This window comes from Theropithecus gelada, chromosome 1, assembly GCF_003255815.1.
Source record: "Theropithecus gelada isolate Dixy chromosome 1, Tgel_1.0, whole genome shotgun sequence".
NCBI lineage: Eukaryota > Metazoa > Chordata > Mammalia > Primates > Cercopithecidae > Theropithecus > Theropithecus gelada.
Window position 1 is genome coordinate 103,388,127 of NC_037668.1, and position 27,957 is coordinate 103,416,083.

At 36.8% G+C, this 27,957-nt stretch overlaps 1 protein-coding gene across 3 annotated transcripts in view; it reads right to left on the reverse strand.

The window, feature by feature from the left end:
* Positions 1-27,957, reverse strand: part of SLC44A5 (solute carrier family 44 member 5) — a 412,555-nt gene that overhangs the window by 260,362 nt on the left and 124,236 nt on the right. The window lies entirely within an intron of this gene.

A 27,957-nucleotide genomic window follows, 5' to 3' on the forward strand; every position in this document is an offset into this window, starting at 1 on the left:
ACAAAGAATTCAAAAGGTATTTTAAGGAAATGCCATGAAATTCAAGATAACGCAGAGAAGGAATTCAAACTGCTATCAGAAAAAAAAAATCTAACAAAGAGATTGAAATGATTAAAAAGAATCAAGCAGAAATTCTGGAGTTGAAAAGTGCAACTGACATACTGAAGGATGCATCACAGTCTTTTAGTAACATAATTGATCAAGCAGAAGAAAGAATTAGTGAGTTTGAAGACAGGCTATTTGAAAATACACAGAAGAGACAAAAGAAAACAGAATTTTTTGAAAAAATGAAGCGCACCTACAATAGAGGGCAAATATAATAGTTATTGGCCTTAAAGAGAAGGTAGAGAAAGGAATAGGAGGAGAAAGTTTATTCAAACGGATAATGACAGAAAACTTCCCAAACCTAGAGAAAGATATCAATATTCAAGTACAAGAAGGTTATAGAACATCAAGCAGATTTAATCCAAAGAAGTCTGTCTCAAGGCATTTAACAATCAAATTCCCAAAGATCAAGTATTAATAAAAGATCCTAAAAGCAACAACAGAAAAGAAACAAATAACATACAATGGAGCTCCAATATGTCTGGCAGTAGACTTTTCAGTGGAAATCTTACAGGCCAGGAGAGAGTGGCATGATATATTTAAAGCAATAAAGGAAAAATTTTTACCCTAGAATAGTATATATCTGGTGAAAATTTGGGTTGGTTGGTTCCAAGTCTTTGCTATTGTGAATAGTGCCACAATAAACATACGTGTGCATGTGTCTTTACAGCAGCATGATTTATAATCCTTTGGGTATATACCCAGTAATGGGATGGCTGGGTCAAATGGTCTTTCTAGTTCTAGATCCTTGAGGAATCACCACACTGTCTTCCACAATGGTTGAACTAGTTTACAGTCCCACGAACAGTGTAAAAGTGTTTCTCTTTCTCCACACCCTCTCCAGCACCTGTTGTTTCCTGACTTTTTAATGATCACCATTCTAACTGGTGTGAGATGGTATCTCATTGTGGTTTTGATTTGCAGTTTCTCTGGTGGCTAGTGATGATAAGCCTGCTTAACTACTCCCTGTCTATGGTCTATGTTTACTCAGCACCATCGCGATCTACAATCAGCAGGTGGCAAAGTCAGCCAAGTCTGTGTCCTTCCCTGCCGGGTGGTGATTTTCCCCAGGCCCCAGGAGGGTCCATAGGTGTTGTTTGGGAGCCAAGGACTAGAGTCAAAAACCTTAAAAGGCCATCTAATGGTAAGTGAATCTTGAATGTGGAGTTTTAGTCTCATCGAATAATTTTATCTAGTCAAAAAGCCTCTGAGAGTGTCCTACAGCTGCATAAAGACTCATATAAATGACCAACATTACACTGGAGTAATTATTAATATTATTGTGAGTGGTGTGTCTCAGGACATTAGGTATATTTAATTGTGTTTTGAGGATCCCAATTGTCCAAGTGAACCAAGTCACCAAATTTTGCTAGCCATGGTGACTAAATAACTCTTTCCTAGCAAAAGAAAACATAAACTTCTCATTATTGAGTAACCGTCTAGGCCAGCACTGTCCAATAAAAATACAAAGCAAGCCTTTGGATAGCATTTCTCAACTTGCTCTGGGCCATAGGAGTGCCTACTACCCTAAAGAGTGAGTCCAAGGCCAGGCAGCATTCACAACATGCTGACTAAAAAGCCCTTGGGCCTTAAGGGAACATTGGTAGTAATCTGCCAGTACTCCTTATGGCCTGGAGTGGTGGGTATGGGATGAGACTCCTTTGCCTTTGAAAAGGGGAGGGAAGAATGGAAAGTACAATAGAACACCAGATGGCCTTTTTTTAATTTAATTTTTATTTTTTATTATACTTTAAGTTCTAGGGTACATGTGCACAACGTGTGGGTTTGTTACATATGTATACTCCCTGTCTATGGCCTATGTTTGCTCAGTGCCATTGGGCTCTACAGTCAGCAGGTGGCAAAGTCAGTCAGGCCTGTGTCCTTCCCTGCCAGGTGGTGATTTTCCCTAGCCCCTGGGAGGGTCCATAGGTGTTGTTTCAGAACCAAACTAGAGTCAAAAACCTTAAAAGGCCATCTGATGGCTAGTGATGATGAGCATTTTATCACCCCAGCCTGGGCGACAGAGCGAGTCTCGGTCTCAAAACAAAAAAGTAAGAAAGAAGAAAAAGGTAAAAAGCAGGGGGACAAAGCTAAGGCATAGAGTCTTTATTTGTTTTCTTTTTGCTTGTTTATGAAAAATTTCTTGAAACAAATGATAATGGAAACAACATGCCAAAACCTATGGGATATAGCAAAGCAGTACTCATACATACCTATCCAAGAAAAGAAGAAAAACTTCAAACAACCTAACAATGCATCTTAAAGAACTAGAAAAGCAAGAGCAAACCAAAACCAAAATTAGTAGAATAAAAGAAATAATAAAGATCAGAGCAGAAATAAATGAAATTGAAATGAAGAAAACAATACAAAAGATGAATAAAACAAAAAGTTGGTTTTAAAAAACATAAACAAAACAGACAAACCTTTAGCCAGACTAAGAAAAAAAAGAGAGAAGACCCCAATAAATAAAATCAGAAATGAAAAAGGAGATATTACAACTGATACTGAAGAAATTCAAAAGATCCTTAGTGGCTATTACAAGCAACTATATGCCAGTAAATTAAAAAATCTAGAAGAAATGGACAAACTCCTAGACACATGCAAACTACCAAGGTTGAACCAGGAAAAATCCAAAACCTGAGTAGGGCAATAACAAGTAACAAGACTGAAGCTGTCATAAAGTCTCCCAGTAAAGAAAAGACCAGCACCCAATGGCTTCACGGCTGAATTCTACAAACATTTAAAGAAAAACTAATATTGATTTTCCTCAAACTATTCCAAAATTAGAGGATGGGAGCATACTTCCAAACTCATTCTACGAGGCCAGTATTACTCTTATACCCAAACCAGAAAAAGACACATCCAAAAAAGGAAACCACATGCCAATATCTCTGATGAATATTGCTGCAAAAATCCTCAGCAAAATACTAGCAAACCAAATTCAACAATACGTTTAAAAGGCCATTTATCATGACCAGATGGGATTTATCCCTGGGATGCAAGGATGTTACAACATATGTAAGTCAATCCATGTGATATATCATACTAACAGAATGAAGGACAAAACCCATATGATCATTTCAATTGATGCTGAAGAAACCTTTGATAAATTTCAACATCCTTCATGATAAAAATCCTCAAACAACTAGAAATAGAAAGAACACACCAGCTGGGTGTAGTGGCTCACACCTGTATTTCCAGCACTTCGGGAGGCTGAAGCAGGGAGATCACGAGGTCAGGAGTTCAAGACCAGCCTGGCCAACATAGTGAAACCCCGTCGCTACTAAAAATACAAAAACTTAGCTGGGCGTGGTGGCAGGTGCCTGTAATCCCAGCTACTTGGGAAGCCAAAGCAGGAGAATTGCTTGAACCTGGGAGGCGGAGGTTGCAGTGAGCCGAGATTGTGCTACTGCACTCCAACCTGGATGACAGTGTAAGACTCCATCTCAAAAAAAAAAGAAAAAAAAAGAAGAAGAAACACAACTCAATAGAACAAAAGCTATATATAACAGGTTCATAGCTATTATCATACTGAATGGGGAAACTGAAAGCCTTTCCTCTAAGATCTGGGACATGCCAAGGATACCCACTTTCACCACTGTTATTCAACACAGTATTGAAATTCCTAGTTAGAGCAATGAGACAAAGAAATAAAGAGCATCCAAAGTGGAAAGGAAGAAGTCAAATTGTCCTATTTGCAGATGATATGATTTTGTATTTGGAAAAACTTACAATCTACAAAAAACTATTAGAATTGATCAACAAATTCAGTAAAGTTGCAAGATACAAAATCAACATATGAAAATCAGTAACATTTTTATATGCCAACAATAAGCAATCTGAAAAAAGAAATTTAAAAAGTAATTCCAAGTATAATAGCCACAAATTAAACTAAATACCTAGGAATTAACTAAAGAACTGAAATACCTCTATAATGAAAACTATGAAACACTGATGAAAGAAATTAAAGAGGACACCAAGAAATAGATCGATATTCCATGTTCATATATTGAAAGAATCAGTGTTGTTAAAACGTCCATACTACCCAAAGCAATCTACAGATTCAATTCAATCACTATCAAAATACCAATGATATTCTCCACAGAAATAGAAAAAACAATCCCCAAATTTATATGGAACCACAGAGGACCCAGAATAACCAAAGCTATCCTAAGCAAAAAGAACAAAATTGAAGAAATCAGATTACCTAATTTCAAATTATACTGTGGAGCTATAGAAACCAAAAACAGCTTGATACTGATGTAAAAACAGACACATAGACCAATGGAACAGAATACAGAACACAGAAATAAATCTATACACCTACAGTGAACTCATTTTCAACAAGGTGCCAAGAACATACACTGAGGAAAAGACAGTCTCTTCAATAAATGATGCTGGGAAAACAGGTTATCTACATGCAGAGAATGAAACTAGATGCCTATCTCTTGTTATATACAAAAACTCAATCAAAATGGATTAAAGGTGTAAATCTAAGACTTCAATCTATGAAATTACTAAAAGAAAACATCAGGGAAACTCTCCAGGACATTGTTCTGGGCAAGAATTTCTTAAGTAATACCCCACAAGTACAGGCAATCAAAGCAAAAATGGACAAAGGGGATAACATTAAGTTAAAAAGTTTTTCACAACAAAGAAACAATCAACAAAGTGAAGAGACAACCCACAAAATGGGAGAAAATATTTGCAAACAACCCATAGGACAAGCGAGTCATAACCAGAATACATAAGGAACTCAACTCTATAGGAAGAAAACATCTAATAATCCAATCAAAAGATGGAAAAAGATTTGAATAGACATTTCTCAAAAAAAGTCATACAAAGGCATATAATAAGATTTTCAATACCATTGATCATCAGAGGAATGCAAGTCAAACTATAATAAGATATCATCTCACCCCAGTTAAAATAGTTTATGTCCAAAAGACAGGCAAAAACAAATGCTGGAAAGGAGAAGAGAAAGGGGAACGTTCATACACTGTTTGTGGGAATGTAAGTTAGTTCAACTACTATGGAGAACAGTTTGGAGATTCCTCAAAAAATTAAAAATAGAGATACTATATGATCCAGGAATCCTACCACTGGGTATATACCCAAAGAAAAAAAGATCAGTATATCAAAGAGATATCTGCATTCCCATGTTTGTAGTAGCACTCTTCACAATAGCCAAAATTTGGAAGCAACCTAAGTGTTCATCAACAAATCAGTAGATAAAGAAAACATCATACTCATCATAAGGTCGTACTATTCAGCCATAGAAAAGAACTAGAACCTGTCACATGCAACAACATGGATGAAACTGGAGGTCATTATGCTAACTGAAATAAGCCAGGCACAGAAAGACAAACGTTCCATGTTCTCACTTATTTGTGGAAACTAAAAATCAAAATAATTGAACTCATGAGAGTTCAATTCCTCATGAGAGAGGAGAAGGATGGTTACCACAGGCTGGGAAAGGATGGTTACCACAGGCTAGCAGTGGGGTTTGGGGGAGGTAGGGATGGTTAATGGGTACAAAAAAAATAGAAAGAATGAATTAGACCTAGTATTTGACAGCACAACAGGGTGACTATAGTCAATGATAATTTAACTATACATTTAAAAATAAGAAGAAGAGTATAATTTGATTGATTGTGACCCAAGAAATAAATGTTTGAGGGGATGGATACACCCATTTTACGTGATGTGATTGCTATACATTGAATACCTGCATCAAAACATCTCATGTACCTCATAAATACATACACCTGCTATATGCCCACAAAAATTAAAATGAAAAATTAAAAATATATAGCATGTCATGTATGCAAGTTTTAATTTTTTAGTAGCTGCATTAAAAAGGTAAAAAGAAACAGATGAAATTAATTTTAATAATGACTTTTACTTAACCTAATATATTCAGATTATCATTTCAACATGTAATCAATAGAAATTCATTTATTTGAAATAAAAATGAGATATTTTGAATCCTTTTTGTTTTAACCAAGTCTTTGAAGTCTGGTCTGTATTTTTTATTTACAGCTCATCTCAATTCAGACTAGCCACATTTCAGGGTGCTCAATAGCTTCATATGAAAAGAGCTACCATCCTGGACAGCACAGTTGAAGACTGATTGATAAAAGAATGTTGAAAATACTTATGAAAGGTAAATTACGACATAATAAGCAGTGAGCTGTAACATCATGTGTCACTTAAGAAGACAATAATACCATTTACGTAATTTAGATGTAGATTTTGCTAGCATTCCCAGAAAAAAAAAAGTGTAGTGAATTTCTTTTTCTTTCCTTTTGGTAATATCATTCTGAAACCAGTATGTGTATAACTTAGGGAAAAAACATCACTAAAATGGTACAGAGTATAATGGAAGAAAAATATTATGCCATTGGGATAAGGTGTCCTGGCTTTGAGACAAAAAGTAGAGTCAGGCTGAGCACAGTGGCTTATGCCTGTAATTCCAGCCTTCTGGGAAGTGAGGCAGAAGGATTGCTTGAGACCAGCCTGGGCGACATAGCAAGACGCTGTCTGAACGATAATTAAAAATTATTTGGGCATGGCGGTGTATGCCTCTAGTACTAGCTACTCAGGAAGCTGAGGTGGGAGGATCATTTGAGCCCAGGAATTGGAGGTTACAGTGAGCTATAATCACACCACTGCACTCCAGCCTGGGTGACAGAGAGAGATCTTGTGAAGAAAAAAAAAAAAGGTAGAGTCAAAGTATCCTGACTCTCATAATAAAAATTGCAGTTCAAAGGGAGGAGGGCTTCACGGATGACTTGCATATTTCCTAAGCTCCAAAAACATTCTTTAGAGGCAAGTATTTATCACCAACCTTTCTATTTGACAGCATATTAAAGATATTCCTACAGTTTAGGTGTTTCTGTAAGAGCAACTAAGGAATAACCCTGGAAAGATAAGAGCTTTTAATAACAACCAAGCTTTCAAACCAATCAATCCTCAAGACAATACTTTAAAAAAAAAAATTGATACCAGTACCATGCTGTTTTGGTTACTGTAGCCTTGTAGTATAGTTTGAAGTCAGGTAGCGTGATGCCTCCAGCTTTGTTCTTTTGACTTAGGATTGTCTTGGAGATGCGGGCTCTTTTTTGGTTCCATATGAACTTTAAAGCAGTTTTTTCCAATTCTGTGAAGAAACTCATTGGTAGCTTGATGGGGATGGCATTGAATCTATAAATTACCTTGGGCAGTATGGCCATTTTCACGATATTGATTCTTCCTATCCATGAGTATGGTATGTTCTTCCATTTGTTTGTGTCCTCTTTTATTTCACTGAGCAGTGGTTTGTAGTTCTCCTTGAAGAGGTCCTTTACATCCCTTGTAAGTTGGATTCCTAGGTATTTGATTCTCTTTGAAGCAATTGTGAATGGAAGTTCATTCATGATTTGGCTCTCTGTTTGTCTGTTACTAGTGTATAAGAATGCTTGTGATTTTTGCACATTAATTTTGTATCCTGAGACTTTGCTGAAGTTGCTTATCAGCTTAAGGAGATTTTGGGCTGAGACAATGGGGTTTTCTAAATATACAATCATGTCATCTGCAAAGAGGGACAATTTGACTTCTTCTTTTCCTAACTGAATACCCTTGATTTCTTTCTCTTGCCTGATTGCCCTAGCCAGAACTTCCAACACTATGTTGAATAGGAGTGGTGAGAGAGGGCATCCCTGTCTTGTGCCAGTGAATTTTCCAGTTTTTGCCCATTCAGTATGATATTGGCTGTGGGTTTGTCATAAATAGCTCTTATTATTTTGAGGTACGTTCCATCAATACCGAATTTATTGAGCGTTTTTAGCATGAAGGGCTGTTGAATTTTGTCAAAAGCCTTTTCTGCATCTATTGAAATAATCATGTGGTTCTTGTCTTTGGTACCAAAACAGAGATATAGACCAATGGAACAGAACAGAGTCCGCAGAAATAATACCACACATCTACAGCCATCTGATCTTTGACAAACCTGAGAGAAACAAGAAATGGGGAAAGGATTCCCTATTTAATAAATGGTGCTGGGAAAATTGGCTAGCCATAAGTAGAAAGCTGAAACTGGATCCTTTCCTTACTCCTTATACGAAAATTAATTCAAGATGGATTAGAGACTTAAATGTTAGACCTAATACCATAAAAATCCTAGAGGAAAATCTAGGTAGTACCATTCAGGACATAGGCATGGGCAAAGACTTCATGTCTAAAACACCAAAAGCAACGGCAGCAAAAGCCAAAATTGACAAATGGGATCTCATTAAACTAAAGAGCTTCTGCACAGCAAAAGAAACTACCATCAGAGTGAACAGGCAACCTACAGAATGGGAGAAAATTTTTGCAATCTACTCATCTGACAAAGGGCTAATATCCAGAACCTACAAAGGACTCCAACAAATTTACAAGAAAAAAACAAACAACCCCATCAAAAAGTGGGCAAAGGATATGAATAGACATTTCTCAAAAGAAGACATTCATACAGCCAACAAACACATGAAAAAATGCTCATCATCACTGGCCATCAGAGAAATGCAAATCAAAACCACAATGAGATACCATCTCACACCAGTTAGAATGGCGATCATTCAAAAGTCAGGAAACAACAGGGGCTGGAGAGGATGTGGAGAAATAGGAACACTTTTACACTGTTGGTGGGATTGTAAACTAGTTCAACCATTATGGAAAACAGTATGGCGATTCCTCAAGGATCTAGAACTAGATGTACCATATGACCCAGCCATCCCATTACTGGGTATATACCCAAAGGATTATAAATTATGCTGCTATAAAGACACATGCACACGTATGTTTATTGCAGCACTATTCACAATAGCAAAGACTTGGAATCAACCCAAATGTCCATCAGTGACAGATTGGATTAAGAAAATGTGGCATATATACACCATGGAATACTATGCAGCCATAAAAAAGGATGAGTTTGTGTCCTTTGTAGGGACATGGATGCAGCTGGAATCCATCATTCTTAGCAAACTATCACAAGAACAGAAAACCAAACACCGCATGTTCTCACTCATAGGTGGGAACTGAACAATGAGATCACTTGGACTCGGGAAGGGGAACATCACACACCGGGGCCTATCATGGGGAGGGGGGCGGGGGGAGGGATTGCATTGGGAGTTATACCTGATGTAAATGACGAGTTGATGGGTGCAGCACACCAACAAGGCACAAGTATACATATGTAACAAACCTGCACGTTATGCACATGTACCCTACAACTTACAGTATAATAATAATAAATAAATTTAAAAAAAAAAAAAATAAAAAAATAAAAAATAAAAAAAAATAAAAAAAAAAATTGAATGAGCTCTACATGTGAAGCTAAAAGCTTTGGTTTTCAAGAACCCTATGGCTATACTTTAAAACAGCAGTAAAAAACATACTCAAAGAGAAAAGAATGAGCACTCAAGAGAAACCAAGTGAATGTATAGTTGTGCCCCACCTTATAAATGTTCTCACATACTGCCACAGCTAAAATTAGGCCCCCAACTTTGAAATAATCCTTCCACAAAAGGTAGTTTATGTTATATGAGCTCTTCTGTAACATAACGGTAGAATTTATAGTCTAGTGAGGACTACTACAGCCAAGCAAATAGGCATCTAAATTATTATATAGTGTGAAGACTACCAAGATAGGGAAGATGTAATGGAAGCACGCAGGAGGGGCCATAACCCAGACGTGAGAGGGAGGGAATGTTACCGGAGTCAGCTTCCTGAAAAGAAAATGAAGTGTAAACTAAACCTACACCACGAGTAGGCGTTAGCCTAGTGACAGGAATTTGAAGCAGAGGAAATGGAATGTCCAAGACCAGAAAGAAGCATGGCCTGGCATGGCATATCAAAAAACTGAGATAAGTATGGTGGGAGGGTTGGGAGGGGCTGTCCAGGTGGAGAGATGTGGGTAGGGAGTTAAATGAGAGTGTCATCCTGCCGTCCCTTTTTTTTTTTTTTAATTAATTAATTTTTTTTTTTTTTTTTTTTTTTGAGAAGGAGTCTCCCTCTGTTGCCCAGACTGGAGTGCAGTGGCGCGATCTCAGCTCACTGCAAGCTCCGCCTCCGGGGTTCACGCCGTTCTCCTGCCTCGACCACAAGCGCCTGCCACCATGCCCGGCTAATATTTTGTATTTTTAGTAGAGACGGGGTTTCACCGTGTTAGCCAAGATGGTCTCGATCTCCGGACCTCCTGATCCGCCCGCCTCGGCCTCCCAAAGCTGCCCTCCCTTTTAAGTTACCTTAACGAATATGGACTTGATCTCCAGAGCAATGGATAGCTCAGAGGCGTCTGAGTAACTGTTTCTGCTTTGACTCCCTACCTTTGGTGGGTTTCTAGCTCCTCAATTACATGAAAATTCTAAAACTAAAGCATTTTGCAAGTGTTTTGGGGTGTATGAAAAAGCTAACAAAACACAACTAGCTTCAAATAAAATGCAGAGAGGAAAAAATAGAGGGCTCATACAAATTTATTCACTGGACTTGGAAAGTTAGTATTTTCTCAGTGATTCATAGATCTATTTTTTTAACCTTTTTTATGGCCTGGCTGTGTTTCTTTGGAGTTTCATAAAATTAATGGCTTGTAACATCTCATTACTGGGCAAGTCTAAGGGCACCTTTCTCATCATTGCTTGAATTTCTGCCTTCAAGGGAATCCCCAGGATGGGAATTTTCCTGCGAGATGGATTGCTGTTCCATTTGAAGCCTTCCTTTCAACAAGGAAAAATTTCAAAACCCTCTCCATCTAATACATAAGCTCGTGTGCGTGAACACACACATACACACACAAACACACACACACACCCATGAACTAAATCAGAACCAGGACAAAAGAAAGGGAGGGAGGAATGGCATAGGCAGCTTCCAAAGCACTGCCGCTACCTGATCATAGCCTTTTATCTCAATCAGGGCAGGGGGAAAGCCCATGCCCTCAATCAAGCAAAAGATCTCAAGAGAATGCAGGCAGAGCTCATGTCTCTTCTCCAAATACGATTTTTTTTCTATTTTTCCTTTGCTAATGTGTTCAAAATATTTCCTCTCTCTGGCATTCTACTGCCCTCTATTTCTTAATTTTCTTCTACTGACTCTAGACTAGTGACTTTTTCTTAGCTCAGTCTGTAAACCGTTCGTGTAGTTGCTTATGGGCATCTGTTCGTGTAGTTGCTTACGGGCATTTACTCTTATTCTATCTATCCCTAGAGAAGATCAAACAAGTTAGTTGGTGTCCTCTGTCCAAAACTTCTGCACATTCTTAAGTACCATTAACAAGGAACCACTAAGCATTTTTCTTCTCTGATCTATATTTATAATGCCACTTCCTGATTATTTTTATTTTCCAGATCCATAATCTGTTTTGTGGCAAGCTCTTGAAGGACCTCTCAGGTTTTTCATGTCTTGCTAAGCAGGATTTGGCAATACTAGATAATGTATTTTAGTAGGATTTTGGCTAGTGTTCAGGACAATAGGCAGAGCATATCTCCCTGGGTTTAAAAAAATAAAAATAAATAATAATAAAAAAAAAAAAACCACCACCAACAACAAAAACACTACCGGGGCCTGGGTGTTTATTCTTCTTCTTTCAAGCCACTGGGAATAGAGCTTTCAAACAAGACCAAAGAAAAATACCAGAATAAAAAGGCTTCAAGGAAAATATAGGGTATCTTTAGGGTGAGTCATGCAGGGGAAACTGTGCCGAGCACCTGTCAGTAGGACCTTTCTGATTCAGTCATGAGTATCAACTTAATTCTTTCTTTTGAGAAGAAAGCCAAGGTATTTTGAAATGCAGAGCTATTTAGATGTGGTACCCATTCTGCAAAGTTAATAACATTTTTGAGGGTTCATTAATCTCAACAAGCCTGAAAAAATACATTTTCATGTTCTTGTTCTCCTGCTATCATTCTTACGGTATATTTTTACATAAATAATTGGTTATAGCTCAAATTAAAATAACTTTGACAATTATTAAGCAAGCTAGGAGTTTTTTGAGCTTGTGCTGTGATGTGAGATATCAGCACCCCAGGGTGCCTCAAGACCATGTGTTATCTCATGATAACATTCAACTCACTTTTTTCTAGGCTCATAAAATACAAGTTTTTCATTTAGCAGCTGAAATGACTGTGTTCTGTTTAGATAATATTCCCTCACTGAAAGGTTAGTCTCAATAGAATTTTTCTGATTAAAGTATAAATGTGGTATTTATGAGGACTAGGATTTGTGTTCCTGGCAACCCGAGTGTCCTCAAAAGCATTGCAATCCTGTCCTCATTTCACAAGTCCTATAATGTTTTACAGACCACTGTATCCTCTATACTCAAATCCTTCTCATAGACTGACAAGTGGCAAGCCTTCACTCTTACACATATTATAATCTTTCTTTGTGGAATGCACTAAAGATCTCTGTGTGATGAATTGTCATCTCCCTCAACCTCAAAGGTAACTGGCTATGAAATTGTTTTATGTTCCTAGTATTCCTAGTCCTTGTGTAAAAATACTAGCTGTAATTCAGTGTTGGCAATGTGGTATTATTCCTAAAGCATTCAGACTCTACTTTACAGTTTTAGAATGTCATCAGAACTTCCTGATTGAATTACAATCTAGCATTCAGCTGAGTGTCCTTTTTTATGCATGAAAATTTCTCACAAGCATTTCCCAACATCTCCAGCGCCTACATGGGAGTTCCAGAGGGAGCAACACTTTGCATAATGCTTCAAAAATATCTTCAGGGACATTAAAGAACCAAGAATTGGATAAAGCTTTTAAAATCAATGCTGGTTAAAAAAAAACAAAAAAAAACTTAGCTTACAAAATGAAAATGTGTTGATGATTTTCCAAAGAGGAAGAGGAAGCCTCTGAAAATATGACTCAACTTCACTGGCTGATTTCCAAGGCAAAATTTCTAAGTTGATGACATGGATTTAGCCCAATTGTGTCAGATAATTTTTGGTGAGGTAGGTGATGGGTTTTTGTTTGTTTATTGCAGAATTTGGGGGTACTTGATTTGTGCTGTTCTTTGCTAAAAATGCTTATCTGCCCCAATCAAAATCCATTCACGCATAGATGTTTTCTTATTCACATTTCTATGTTTAATTTCAAGAGATAATAATTTTACAGATGACTTTCCCTATTGTATCAGCTTCTCTAATTCTAGCACTATAATCAGCATCTTATTTTACAAGTGCTTCTTCTTGACTCCTGCCTTATTTTTTCCTATGTTCTTTCCATAATTTTATAAATTCCCTTTCTTTATAAATAAGAAAATAATTTTTTCCTCTGTTGTGACCTTTTCCAACTTTGTCCAATAGCAAATTTGTCCAGCCTAGCTGGTGGCGGTATATTTAGTACTAAGTAATATAATGAATCCTCTAAATATGAACTCTGTAGCTCTGTAGTGTGGTGGTGTCATAGAATATCAGAGAGGACAAATGTTTTAGTCCTGATTCAATACCTGTACATATATGACATATAGACATAACATTGTTTTATGCCTGTAGGCCTGCTTTGTTTCTTCAAAAATATATGTTAATTAAAATGTGAGCAGATTTGCTGCTTTGTTCAATATTTAACACTCCTTCATTAAATTAGTTCACTGTCAATAACAGATTTCATTCTAAGATTCAAGGCAGGAGATGGGGAATGGCAACAATCTGAAAAATAAAAAAAGAAGGAACTTCTAAGAGTATTTAGATTTCATTGTCATACAATCTGCACCTTCTACCAATTCCTAGGCACTTACTGTTGATAGTAAATTTGTCCATTCTGAACTTACTAGATTCATTCAGTTTTATTATTAAAGTCATTTAACACTGCATACTAAAGCTAAATTAAACATGTTCCCAGGATAATTATCTCTATATACTTACATTCATTCACTAGAACACTACTTTCAATCTTATAATACTAATGCTTTCAAATTCACGCCTAAATGCCAATATTCTCCTCTGACTTTAACATTTTCTGGATTGATAATCAGTATATTGGAGTTACTGTCATTCATAAAATCAAGATATAAGTCATTGGCTAATCTTGATAGTAAAACATTTATGTGTAACGTTGCACAAGGATGTTTTGTTTTGCTATTCCCAATTAGTAGTCCAAGTTAATTGGAAGTTTGCTTTGTGGGGCATAGAATTATGTGGCTCAAACACATTTTCAAAATGACAATATAAGAGTTATAATTAGTAAAATTTTATACCTATATTTCTCTTATTTAATACATATTTAATTATGATGTGAGTTGGCTTCCTTTAAAAACAATCCAGAAAATTCTACTTAGACTAATTTTATAATAAACAATATAACGGCTCTTTTCATATAATTTGGTTCATAAAGCATACCGTAGTAACTGGAATTTTCAAATAATTCTGACTTTTTCCAAAGCACAGATCTACTAAAATGGCCCTACTAAGACCTCTGGTAAGAGAGTACCAACAATTCAACTGTCTGAATGAAATGCCAAGTGGCATAAAGTAAAATCGTTGTGTGTTGCCCCTGAGTTATTCACACATCAGCAGGAAGTGAAATGAGGAGCCTGAATTCCGTGTCCTTTACCACTTGCGCTCTGTGTCATTTATGAAAGAACCCCTCATAAGGAAAAATAACATCAATAATGATGATCTTACGCTTCATCTCTTAAATATTCACAGCTCAGCAAAAGCCAAATAAAAAGAGTGGCCTTTATGTCCTCTGTCTAGATGCCCTTCCAATATCATTTGAGGAAACCTTTTAAAAGACAAATAACAATCATGATAGAAAATTTATTTTGAAAGAAGGAAAGGCATGATGAGGAAGGTATTTAATAGAAATTTCAGTAGATGAGCTTTGATATTATCTCTTGTTTTGCAACTCCTCTTGGGAAGAACCAACCCTCAAGTAGCAATTGAGTTTAAACTCCTCTGAACAAATATTATTTCTCTGATTACTCAGAAAGATCTATTTTCTTCTGATATTTTATTATTACTTTTCCAGCCAGAATTCCAAACCAACATTCCCCCTAAAATATCTCCTTGCTCCTCTTTTCATTCTGCCAGTTTCACCAGCTTATTTTCATTCCCATTTCCCACTATTTTCACTGCCACTCTAATATGTATGTCTCACTTAGAACCCTCAGCCATCTCCAAACCTTTCAGAGAATGCCCATAATGGAAACATCACAGGATTAGGAATTAGGACTCAGAATATCTCAGCTCTAATCAGAGAAGCAATAGAGTATATGTGTTTAAGAGTGACGGCTCAAAGAGATTAAATAAACAGATCCTACTCCCAGCTTTAACACTTACTAATGATGTGATGGTGATGAACTTATTTAACTTCCCTGAGTCACTTTTTCATCTGTAAAATGGAGATAAAAACAACATATATCTCAGTAGCCAGATGCAGTGGTTCAGGCCTCTAATCCCAGCAGTTTGGGAGGCCGAAGTGGGTGGATCATGAGGTCAGGAGCTATAGACCAGCCTGACCAGTATGGTGAAACCCTGTCTCTATTAAAAATACAAAAATTAGCTAGGAGTGGTGGTGCGCACCTGTAATCCCAGCTACTCAGGAGGCTGAGGCAGGAGAATCGCTCGAACCCAGGAGGTGGAGGTTGCAGTGAGCTGAGATCATGCCACTGCACTCCAGCCTGGGAGACAGAACGAGACTCTGTCTCAAAAAAAAAAAAAAAAATATATACATATATATATATATATATTTGTAGTTATCAAGATTAACAAGGTAAAGCATTTAGAATTCTACTTATTAACCAAAATATTGAATACACATTGGCTATTTGTATTTTTGTGTGTGTGTGTGTGTGCATGTGTATACAGTACACACTATACTAGCTGCAACAGTCACTGATGTTTCGGTTTTCTTCTCTGAAAAATGAGAAGATTAGATTAGACTATCACTAAAATTCCTTCTTGCCCTGAAATATGAGGAACATGAGTTGAATACAAATCTTCTAGTTTTTGAACTCTAAGACTTTAATAGCAATCTATTATTTAACTTGTATAGCAGATGAAATGGAAGATCATAAAACAAATAAATAGCAAAGCCTCTGTCCTTAAGATTCTTAAAATATTTTGTTTTAGGCCGGGCGCGGTGACTCAAGCCTGTAATCCCAGCACTTTGGGAGGCCGAGACGGGTGGATCACGAGGTCAGGAGATCAAGACCATCCTGGCTAACATGGTGAAACCCCATCTCTACTAAAAAATACAAAAAACTAGCCAGGCGAGGTGGCGGATGCCTGTCGTCCCAGCTACTCAGGAGGCTGAGGCAGGAGAATGGCGAAAACCCGGGAGGCGGAGCTTGCAGGGAGCTGAGATCCGGCCACTGCACTCCAGCCTGGGCGACAGAGTCTCGACTCTGTCTCAAAAAAAAAAAAAAATATTTTGTTTTAACAATTAAAGATAACTTTCAATTTTTTCCCTCAGGTATATATAATTTTCTTCCTGTATTACTTGATAAGGTTTTCAGGAAAATATAAAACACTAAGGAATTTACTTAGAGGATAAACATTATGATAAATTATGAAATAAAATAAAGTCACATGATACGTTAAATTTACCAACTAAATAAATTTGAAAATTGAATAAATAACATTTATGGTGAAAATACAATAAATTACACTTTCATTCACATTCAATTAATATTTACTGAGTTTCTTCTATTTGCTGAGCATAACAATAAATTAGAAAAGGCTTTAGTGTAAACATTTAGAGAGGAAAGGAGACGGGAAATGGCTTGCCACCTCAGGACAAAGGGAAAACTGCATTGGCCAAAACTGGCCTCAGGGAAACAGAAGTGCTACCTCAGAAGGAGATTAATCAATCTGAAATTAAGAGAAAGAGATCCTTAGATGTGGTAAAGAGGTGAGCAAAGCTTTGTTTTAAAAATCCAGATATCATTTTTATTACTATTGTTATTAAAATCAAAGTTCTAAACCACAAAAAAAGTTTAAAGACATCTAGTTCCCTAAAACCACAAATAGTCTTATACATAGAACATAGGATAATTTAGCTATTAAAAAGGCCTCATTATGATAAAACAGAGATGTACTGTAGCTAGGATTTAGAAAATATGTTAAGGAAAATCCAAATGGGGCAAAAATGAGATCCCGGAATGAAAGAGTTGCTGAAACATTTAGAGAATTAGATTTACCCTTCTTTTTAATGAGATAAGAAAATAAGAAATTATTCTTTATTTAAAGATTTGTTTACAATTTGTTAATTTCAACTACATTTCAAAAAATATGTTATGTAAATACAAGTTAATTATGTTACTTTAAAAAATAAATTTTAAATGAAGGTATTGCACTAGACAATCTCTAAGAAATTTTCTGTGTTAGTCCATTTTCATACTTCAATGAAAAGCTATCTAAGCCTGGGTAATTTATAAGGAAAAGGTGATTAATTGCTTCACAGTTTCACATGGCTGGGGAGGCCTCAGGAAAATTACAATCATGGCAGAAGGTGAAGGGGAAGCAAGGCACATCTTATATGGTGGCAGGAAAGACAAAGAGTGAGGTGGGAAGTGCCACACTTTAAAACCATCAGCTCTCATGAGAACTCACTCACTATCATGAGAACAGCAAGGGAGAAATCCACCCCCGTGATCCAATTATTTCCCACCAGGCCCCTCCTCCAACATGTAGGAATTACAATTCAAAATGAGATTTGGGTGGGGACACAGAGCCAAACCATATCATTCTGTCCCTGGCCCCTCCAAAATCTCATGTCCTTTTTACATTTCAAAACCAATCATGCCTTCCCAACAGTCCCCCAAAGTCTTAACTCATTCCAGCATTAACTCAAAAGTTCAAGTTCTGAGACAAGGCAAGTCCCTTCCACTTAGGAGCCTGTAAAATCAAAAACAAGTTAGTTACGTCCAAGATACATGAGGGTATAGGCATTGGGTAAATGTTTCCATTCCAAATGGGATAAATTGGCCAAAACAAAGAGACCACAGGCCCCATGCCAGTCTGAAACCCAGTGGGGAAGTCATTAAATCTTAAAGCTCTAAAATGATCTTCTTTGACTCCATGCCTCACATCCAGCACACACTGATGCAAGAGGTGGGTTCCTACAGCCTCATACAGCTCCACTTCTGTGACTCTGCAGTGTACAGCCCCTGTGGCTGCTTTCACTAGCTGGCATTGAGTGTGGTTTTTCCAGGTGCATGGTGCAAGCTGTTGGTGGCTCTACCATTCTAGGGTCTGGGGGATGGTGGCCCTCTTCTCACAGCTCCCCTAGGCAGCATTGCCCTCTGCATTGCCCTCCCCTCTGCATTGCCCTAATAAAGATTCTCCACAAGGGTTCCACCCCAGCAGCAGACTTCTGCCTGGACATCTAGGTGTTTCCATACATCCTTTGAAATCTAGGTGGAGGCTCCCAAAGCGCAACTCTTGCCTTCTGCACAACTGTAAGACCAACACTATGTGAAAGCTGCCCAGGCTTGGGGCTTGCACCTTCTGAAGCAACAGCCCAAGCTGTACCTTGACCCCTTTTAGCCACAACTGGAGCTGGACCAGCCAGGACACAGGCAACAAGTCCAGAGGTTTCGCAGAGCAGCAAGGCCCTGGGCCTGGCCCACAAAACCACTTTTTCCTCCTAGGCCTACAGGCCTGTGATACAAGGGTATGCCATGTAGATCTCTGAAATGCCCTGGAGACATTTCCCCCATTGTCTTGGCTATTAATATTTGGCTTCTCTTTACTTACGAAAATTCCAAAAGCAAGCAGCTTAAATTTCTTCTCATAAAATGGGTTTTTCTTTTTTATCATCACACAATCAGGCCACACATTTTCCAAACATTTACGCTCTACTTCCCTTTTAAACATAAGCTCTAATTTCAAACAATCTCTTTGTGAACACATATGATTGTATGCTTTCAGAAAAAGCTTGAATGTTTTGCTGCTTAGAAATTTCTTCTGCCAGATACCCTAAATCATCTATTTCAATTCAAACTTCCATGTCTAAGTTCTCTAGGGAAGGGGCAAAATGCTGCTAATCTCTTTGCTAAAGTATAGCAAGAGTGACCTTTGCTCCAGTTCCTGGTAAGTTTCTCATCTTCATCTGAGACAACTCCAGCCTGGGCTTCATTGTTCATATCACTGTCAGCATTTTGGTTACAATCATTCAACTAGTTTCTAGGAAGTTCCAAACTTCCCCACATCTTCCTGTCTTCTTCAGAGCCCTCCAAACCGTTCCAACCTTTGCCTACTTCCCAGTTTCAAAGTCACTTCCACATTTTCAGGTATCTTTATAGCAGTGCCCCAAACTCCCAGTACCAATTTTTCTGTATTTGTCCTTTTTCACACTGTGACAAAGAACTACCTGAGAATGGGTAATTTAAAAAGAAAATAGGTTTAATTGCCTCATAGTTCCACATGGCTGGGGAGGCCTCAGGAAACTTACAATCATGGTGGAAGGTGAAGGGGAAGCAAGGCACATCTTACATAGTGGCAGGAGAGAGGGTCGAGGTTGCGGGGAAGTATCACACTTTAAAACCATCAGTTCTCATGAGAACTCATTTACTATCATGAGAATAGCAAGAGAGAAATCCACTCTGTGATTCAATCATCTCCCACCAGGCCTCTCCTCCAATATGTGGAGATTACAATTCAACCTGAGATTTGGGTGGGAACACAGAGCCAAACCATACCACTTTCTATTTCTAAAGTTGCATACATTTATTTATTTAGTAATAAAATAATAATATGAAAATTTTAAAACAACAATAAGGCAGCATTTTCAAATATGGTAGTTCTCCTGAAAAGGAAACTTTACAAGGCTCTATTCAAGACAGCAAATCAAATGCCTGTTGCTAAGAGAATCTGAGAATATTTGTCATTCTGTCCTTGATACAGACAAGAAAATTATTTCACATCTAAGTTAATCAAGTAAGTCTCCAAGATAATTTATGCTTGAAAAAAATGCAGGATGGGTATATGTGTGTGTGTAAAGGGAGTGATATTGAATAATTAATTTTTGTTTTGTTTTTAAATGAAAATAAATAGATCTTAATTATGCTGGATTCAATAGGTGTCAAGTGGAGTTTTACTTTTTTTCTATTAATTTTACAAAATTCAGAGAAAAGAAGCACAAATAAAAGAAATGTTTATCTTTAAAGAAGGTAACTATTGACTCGAAGTCAAAAGTTTTGATTGGTTTAGAGTAGATCAGTCTTTTTGAAAAGCAGAAGCTTTTTAACTGTTGAAAGAAACTGTCATTTTCTTTCTGTTCTGAATCTTACTATTCTTGGTATTGTATTATTTCAATAATATTCCTAGAGAGGCCTTAATTACTTAGTTCTGTTATGCTTCCCAATATATCATGGAAATTAGACAGTGGTTGAATTCAGGTCATGGGAAGGCTTATTTTCTACATGCGTAGAAGATAGGAAATAATTTAATTGATATTTTATTGTAAGTGTGCAGTGGCTAATGTACAATAATAGGGATTCTGGAGACCTAGGATTAGGTTCTGGCCTTGACACCAGGATCATTCATTCAGTCATCAAATATTTAATAAATGTCTATTAATATTATCTATTATGCGTCCTTGCTACTATGGAGTTTTCAGTCTCTGAGAGATAGCAATGAAGGGACAACAGACAATAAATAAATACATAAATATAAATTGCAACAGGTAAAGGGAAGTAAATAACAATGCATAAAGAAAGAGAATAACAGGAAGAGGAACTCTTACAGAGTAGTGAAAAGTGGCAACTCAGAAGTATCAGGCTGAAACCTGATATATAAAATGAAACTAGCCTTGCAAATAGGGCAAAAATAGCTCCAGGCAGAGGAAACCACGTCTATAGTAGGTCTGAGACAAGATAGAGTTTGACACTTTCAAATAATTACAGAAAAGTGTGCATCACACATACTGCATAGAAAATGTCTTATCTAAGACCAATCAATTGTTCGGGGTCTAAAGAAATAATCTATAGGAGCTACTACAGAATTGACTCAGAGCTCAATGGACTGTGATCATTTCTATGAACCCTCTGAGGGCAAGGTACCCTATGTTGAGATGATTTTTGGCCAAGTCTAAAATATGGTCATTTGTCACTTAACATCATGAATCACTTCTGAGAAATATGTCATTAGGGGATTCCATCATTGTGTGAATGTCATAGGGTATACTTACAAAAACCTACATGAGATCACCTACTACCCATCTAGACTACATGGTATAGCCTGGGGGTCCCCAACCCCCAGGTCACAGATGGTACCAGTCTGTGGCCTGTTAGGAACTGAGCTGCACAGTGGGGAGAGAGCAGCAGGTTAGCCAGTGAAGCTTCATCTGTATTTATGGCTGTTCCTCATTTCTTACATCACCACCTGAGCTCTGCCTCCTGTCAGATTGGCAGTGGCATTAGCTTCTCATAGGAGTGCAAACCCTATTGTGAACTGCACATGCAGGGGATCTAGGTGGTATGCTTCTTATGTGAATCTAATGCCTGATGATATGTCACTGTGTCCCCCCACCCCCAGATGGGACCGTCTGGTTGCAGGAAAATAAGCTTAGGGCTCCCATTGATTCTACATGAGGATGAGTTGTATAATTATTTCATTATATATTACAATGTAATAATAGAAATGAAAGGCAAAATGAATATAATATGCCTGAATCATTCCAAAACTATTCCCCTCCCACAGTCCGTGGAAAAATTGTCTCCCAGGAAACCAGTCTCTGGTACCAAACAGGTTGGGGACCACTGGTATAGCCCACTGCTTCTAGGTGAACCAGTACAACATATTGCTGTACTGAACACTGTAGGTAATTGGAACACAATGCTAAGTATTTGTGTATCTAAACATAGAGAATGTAAAGTAAAAACAACGTAGTATAATATTAGCGGATCACCATTGTATACATGGTCCACATTTGACCAAAATGTCATCATACAGTGCATGATTGTAAAATTAACAAAGTACTGAGTTAATTTGTGTCTGAATTTTAAAACGACTGTCCAAATAATCTGGATTTTCAAAAAATCAACTGCCATCATTCATATTTAGTCTTCCAGAATCATTCAGTTGTGCATTAATGTGTTGGCAATAACTAGAAATACTTGAACTTTAATTATTTTTAATAAAATTATTTATTTATCTAAGATTAAATCTGTCATGTGATAATGAGATGTACGTGACATTTTTCTGTAGTTATAACACTAATTTATATATTCTGTGGTGAAATAACCAATGACATATAAACAACTTGCTAAAAATGTGTACAAGTCAAATATCTAAGATAGTCGATTGAAATAATTTTTTTTTTTTGAGACTGAGTTTCATTCTTGTTGCCCAAGCTGGAGTGCAACGGTGTGATCTTGGCTCACCGCAACCTCTGCCTCCCGGGTTCAAGCAATTCTCCTGCCTCAGCCTCCCAAGTAGCTGGGATTACAGGCATGCACCACCATGCCTGGCTAATTTTGTATTTTTAGTAGAGATAGGGTTTCTCCATGTTGGTCAGGCTGGTCTCAAACTCCCAATCTCAGTTGATCTGCCTTCTTCAGTCTCCCAAAGTGTTGGGATTACAGGCGTGAGCCACCGTGCCCAGCCTGAAGTCAATTTTAATACTGACAGTTGTTCTCCAATTCAAAATAAAAGTAGCCTTTCCTTACTAAAAATAAGCCCAGAATTTATACATGAATTTAGAGTAATTATTAAAAAAAAAAATTCATGTATGTGAGGAAAGGAGTGAGAAAGCTTTAATTACCTGAAAATAAAAATATTCAGAATTTTTGCTCCATAGCTCTTGCTTCACTAATAACAGTGTGTCTAGAAACAAAATAGTTAGATGAAAAAGAAAAACATAGAGCCAGCTCTCAAATATTCTGTCATCATTTATGCTCACCCTGTAACCATGGAATACAGGATGCAAGGTCAATAACTAGATTTTTCATTTGTTTGGTTGGTTGGTTGTTTTTAAGACAGGAAATTTTCAAGCTTACGCCCTTAAAAAATCAGAAGCAGCATTAAAAAGTTATCTATGTTTTAGCAGGTAGAAGCTTTAGATGGAATGGCCTGCCTTTGTTAGCACAGTGAGTCTCCATCACATCTTATGTGATGGCATGAATGAAAGGACAAATGGAGTATACTGGTAAGTCAAGAAAACAAAAGACAACTTAAAAAAAATTGCCAAAGATATTGACAAAAAATAAGTAGATTTTAATACTTAAGGAAGGATATTTATAACCAATAACAACTTAGGTCTCCAGCTATTTTAACAGTAGATTTACTCACTTTTAATAGCAAAATAAATAATTTGTACCTACTAAATTTGGAATATTAATCCTTTACTCAGCTTCATTACACACTAACCCATATAAAGAGTTAATCAAAAACAAGAGGTGACATTATTATATGTTCAATACCCTTAGGTGCTTGATCTCCAATAAGGACACTAAAATTCACACTAATTAGAATTTTAGCTCCACATGAAGATGTTAAATTGTAAAATTAAAACATAATAATAATAAAATTAATAAAGCATCAGAAAAAATAGTGAGTCAATAATGTCCCTTTAATATTTGTCTATTATTTTAATAAATAATCTATTCTTCCTATAAATCACTACATAAACCTATAATAGCTCTGATGTTCTCATATCTCAGCCTAAGGAGGAATGAATAATGCATTGGATATCTAGCGATATGAAGAATCATTATCATTTATAACAATTACTGACTTAAATAAACAGAATGCTACATTTAAGCACTGGTAGATATTAATGGATTAGTTCATTTAAAATTGCTTATGTCTTTAACAAAGGCATTTGGGATATCTTTGTGAATTAAGTGATTTTCTTTCTGTTCACCTACAAATGGCTTCTTTTTTCTGGGCTTTCCATAAAAAACACATTGGGATAATAGCTTTTTTAATTAATAAGGCTGGTCCTCTATAGAAGAAATATTTACAATTTGTGAAAAGAGCATTTTTCTTTACACTATTTTATGACACATTATAGATCAATATCTGAAGAATAATTATTGACACAGTTACTCAAAACTTTCTACATTCTCATTGTCTTTATCCATCTCATCTTGCCACTATTGTTCATTGAAAAGAGAAAAGTTTGTAAAAGATGCTTTGAAATTTGTTAGAGTTTTGTTCTCTCCAAAAACTAAAATATGTGTCTCCACATGCTCATTCAAGTTTGTATGTATGGAGAGCACAGAATAGAAAGATTAATTCTATCTCCAGTGGTCAGGGAGAGACACATTCAAGGTCAGTGTAACTCGTTATATGGGTTAGTGCATAAAGAAGCTGAGTAAAGAATTGATATTCCTAATTTCGTAGGTACAACTTACTTATTCTGCTTATTATTAAAGGCAAGCAAATCCACTGTTAAAAAAAAAAGTTGGAGATCTAAGTTATTTGTTCTTAACAATTGCCTCATATCAGATTTCCTTTTCTTCCTTGCTTTTGAGCAAGGATTTTTGTCAAGGTAGAGCCTTGATTTTGTCCAGTATCTACCCTTCTGTTTTACCACTCCAAAGTAAATACTTTTAATTCAAACCCATCATAGTAACCCCATTCCCCTCTCCAGGGATTGTCTTAGTCAGGGCTTGTGACCTAACCCTGGCAAATGAGCTATGAGGGGAAGTCTCCTGGGGTTTCTGGGTATAGTTTCTCTACTCTGAAAAAGACATACATGGAAAAGATAGATGCTTTTCAGCAGGAAATTGCTGTGACTGGTTGTGATCTTGCCACCATCATATAAATAGCTTGAGGTCAAAGTTGATATGCTGAGGATCAAAGAATTTTGAGATAGCAAGAATCTAGGATTTCAGTGATGTCACTGAGATGTGAATTAACCAATCCAGGAAACTCTAGGCTTCATAATACATTTACTTATTGTTTAAGTTATGTGAGTTGAAGATTTCCTGTTACTTATAGTTGAAGGATTGAAATTAATTGAATACACGGAAGAAGGGAAGTAGTATAGGCTTAAGAAACAGGATGCATAAAATCACAAAGGTGAGATAAAATATTAGATAAAAATAAATGAATGAGTGCACTTTTGATTTTGATTTTCTAAGGAGTTTCCTGGCTCATGATGCTTTATTTTTCCCAAAACCATATATAGCTGTCCTAGGAAAATGTGTAGGTAGTCTCACAGAGTTTAACAAACTCATACACTTGTGCATACATACACACAGAAGTACACACACACACACACACAGTATTATGCAGGTTTTTGGTAGCATCACAGGATCTGCAGGAAAATATCAAGCTGTGTGGGAACATCAGTTGCTTGTTTCTAAAGAAATGTTATTTTGTCCTAGAAAGAGGGACTTGATTTTAATACATTTTTTTATTATCACAACAAGTGGATAGAATATGGGGTTTTCATTTCTTCCATTTTTTATTTTACCTTTTGTTCTATTTGGTGATACCCTGAGAAGCAGTGGAATTTATTTTAGTGACTTCAAGGTGTTAAAAAGTATCCTGAAATAGCCTATGGCTGACTGAACACAATGGGTATGTTACCTGTTTTAATGAAAACAGGGATGTGACCGGCCCTGCAGTTCATCTCTCTGTGGAGAGGATTTTGGCCTGCTTTGCTCTTTTGCCTTATCCCTGAAGTATCACATTTCAAAACATGATGAGGAAGTTGGTATGCCAATCCAAATTTTTTCTTTTGAAATGCACATCATGTGTAACATTTCAAAGGTCATTCTCTAGACTTTGTGCTTTTAAATTACAATAACAGGAAAATGAAATGAAAGCAACTAGCCTGTCAAAACCTTGGTAGCATAACAGAAACATTTTCTGAGAATATCCAGGAAGTTTTATTCAAGAAGACATTTATTTATTGAACATCCACTATTTGCCCAGTGGCTATGACAGTATCTGGCAAAAAGGAAGCACTCAATAAATATTAGTAGAATGAATGTACGATTGAATTAATGAATAAATAAAGATAAAAAAATGGAAAGGACACAGTCCTTTACCACAGAGATTATAGTCTAATAAGGAAGATATACACCTGCTATAACTGTGAGGCAAGGTAATAAATTCTATAAAACACAACATGCTAAGAAAGCACATAAAAAGCTGTTAAATACACATAGATAAGACTAAGGAAGCTCCATAAAGGCAAAGATAAAGATATATTGCTAGAACAAGCCTAGAATTAAGGAAGGGTCATGTTCTTAATCTCTGGGAAAGTAGGAAAAAGGTATTATGATAATTTCTCTTATCTACTCAGCACGTCTTCTCCCTTCCTTTGGTAACAAATTCTAACCCTTGGTTTCCTGACCACAGTGTTACTATATTAAACAAACTAGGTCAATGATGATACTCATCTATTTGGGCACGGGAGATTGGGCAAGGAATGGGCAAATGTCCAGAGTTGGGAGGAACAGGAACTTTTCCTTGGAATTTTCTACCTGAAGGTGAGAAGGTAGTATCCTTTCTTCACTTGGTTACAAAGCCCTTCATATAAAATCCTAGAAGTGACAAAGACCATGACCACATCATGTGAAGAGTCCTGAATGTATTAGAAGAAAAGACAAAATGCAGAGAAGTGAATGAAAGAAGTATTATGGAATCATTTAGTTCCCTGACTCCAGACACATTCAGCGTCATCTTTGCCTTTTACAATTAGTTGAGTTAATAAAGTCCCTTATTTGTTTAAGCTACTTTGCAGATTTTTGACCCCTGAAACTAAAAAAACAATGATATACATACAGAATGCCAGAGGATTTCAAGCCTTTGGCTGTGTCTGATGATTTTTTTCTCCACAAATAAAAGTAGATGGTGTTCAACCTTTACATGTCCAAGACAGATATCAAACAATACAAATGTACAATTAGATATCAGTGAATACATGTGTATCATCAATATATGTGTAATCTAACAATATAGCCTGAAAACACAATATGCAAGAACCAACGAATTGCAAGAAGAAATAGATAAATCAGCAACAAGCAGAAAATCTATTAGAGAAGAAACAGAGATTAGCCATGGGAGAACACTAATTAGATTTTACAATGGCATTATCAGCCACAGTAGAGACTGAAAACACAATATAATAATATCTTCAAAATCCTAAGGGAAAAAATAGATTTTAATAAAAAAAAATCTATACCTAGCTAAACTGTCATCATGAATAAACATATATTTTCAGATATATAATGACTTACAGGATATAAAACAAACCATCTCAATAAGGAAGTTAGCAAAATGACAGAATAGGAGGCACAGGATTCTCCCTCCACCCACAGACACACCAAATAAACAGCTATGCGTGGGTCGGTTTCATCTGAGAAAAATCCAGAAGCTAGTTTATAGACTGCTGTACACAAAGTGACTGAGAAAATTCTCACTTCAAAGCATCTGCCTGAGGGCCTGGCTTTTAGCTAGCTTGTACTGGAAGGTGATGAGGTAAGCAATCTCTAGTCCTCTGGAAACATAAAGGGGAATGTGGCAATTCCTATGGTTTCTCTCCCTGCTATGGTTTGAATGTTTGTCCTCTCCAAAACTCACATTGAAATTAACAAGTAGAATCTTTGAGAGGTGATTAGGTCATCAGGGCAATGCCATTATCAAAGGGTGAGTGTGGCCCCATTTTGTCTCTTTGCCTTTCTGTTTTCTACCATGTGATGACACAGCAGGAATGCCCTTGCCAGATGCTGGTGCCTTTATCTTGAACTTCCCAGCCTCCAGAACTGTGAGAAAATAAATTTCTGATCATTATAGATTACCCAGTCTCAGCTATTCTGTTATAGCAACACACAATGGACTGAAACATTACCCCCAGCCTTCTCCAATGATAAAATCAAACCTCCAACTTCTCCCTGGCAGAACCTAGACCACACATTTAGCACCCAACT